Source organism: Gekko japonicus, unplaced genomic scaffold (assembly GCF_001447785.1).
Source record: "Gekko japonicus isolate JY-2015 unplaced genomic scaffold, Gekko_japonicus_V1.1 scaffold4597, whole genome shotgun sequence".
Classification (NCBI taxonomy): domain Eukaryota; kingdom Metazoa; phylum Chordata; class Lepidosauria; order Squamata; family Gekkonidae; genus Gekko; species Gekko japonicus.
In genome coordinates, this window is record NW_015166577.1 from 79,515 (window position 1) to 80,853 (window position 1,339).

Genomic DNA, 1,339 nt, shown 5'->3' on the forward strand with positions numbered 1-1,339 from the left:
GCAGAGGGGAGGGGAAAGGAGATTGTAAACCGCTCTCAGACTCCGAGTGAAGGGCAGGGTATAGATCCAATCTCCTCCTCCTCTTCCTCTTTCTCTCCTCCTCCTCCTCTTCCTCCTCCTCTTCTTCCTCTCCTCCTCCTCCTCTTCCTCTCCTCCTCATGCGCCTCCTCCTCTTCTCCTCCCCACATCAGGGACATTCTTTTCCCATCATAAGCATCTTGAGTGATGACTACCTCCAGACGTCACAACAAGACAATTTTTGGAGCCAATGGGAATCTCGTATTCAATTATTTATCTTATTAAATTCAAGATGGTTCCCCAGAACTGATCAACTAGACCCTGGAGAGCCACTGTCCATTAGAGTAGACAATACTTACTGCGACAGACTAAAGGTCTGATTCAGTAGAAGGTGGCTTCCTGTGTCTGTGCATGTACTGGCCTCCAATCTAAAGGGCCCGGTGCATTTGAAGGGGAGGGGAATGTGCCCGTGTGTGTCATTTGTCGAGCGTACCCTCTAATAGGAGCTTCGGACAGCCACACTGAACAGACGTCGAGGAAGCTGGGTTTGCCATTTCCACCAGATAGCTCAAAGGGTTATGAAGGTTGGTAAAGCCGGCATGGTCGAGGACCCTATGGCAGGGCACAGGGGTGAGAGGATTCCCCTATGCTGGTCAGCGTGGTGTCATGGTTAAGAGCGGCCGACTCTAATCTGGAGAACCAGGTTTGATTCCCCGCTCCTCCTCCACAGGGAGCCAGCTGGGTGACCTTGGGCCCGTCACCGTTCTCTCAAGAGCGCTCTCAGCCCCACCTACCTCACAGGGTGTCTGTTGTGGGGAGAGGAAGGGAAGACGATTGTAAGCCAATCGTAAGCCTCCATGCTGGCTCTTAGTGGTTAAGAGTGGCGGACTCTAATCTGGAGAACCAGGTTTGATGCGCCACTCTTCACATGCAGCCCGCTGGGTGGTCTTGGGCCAGTCACAGTTCTCTCAGGACTCTCTCAGCCCCACCTACCTCACAGGGTGTCTGCAGAGGGGAGGGGAAAGGAGATTGTAAACCGCTCTAAGACTCCAAGTGAAGGGCGGGGTATAGATTCAATCTCCTCCTTCTCTTCCTCTCCTCCTCATGCGCCTCCTACTCTTCTCCTCCCCACATCAGGGACATTCTTTCCCCATCATAAGCATCTTGAGCGATGACTACCTCCAGACGTCACAACCAGTGTTCCCTCTAAGCTGAGTTTAGTGTGAGCTAGCTCACAGTTTTTTAACCTCCGGCTCACACATTTGTGTCTTCACTCGGGAAGGACGGCTCCACAGCAAACTGATTTTATGCAGTGGCCGAA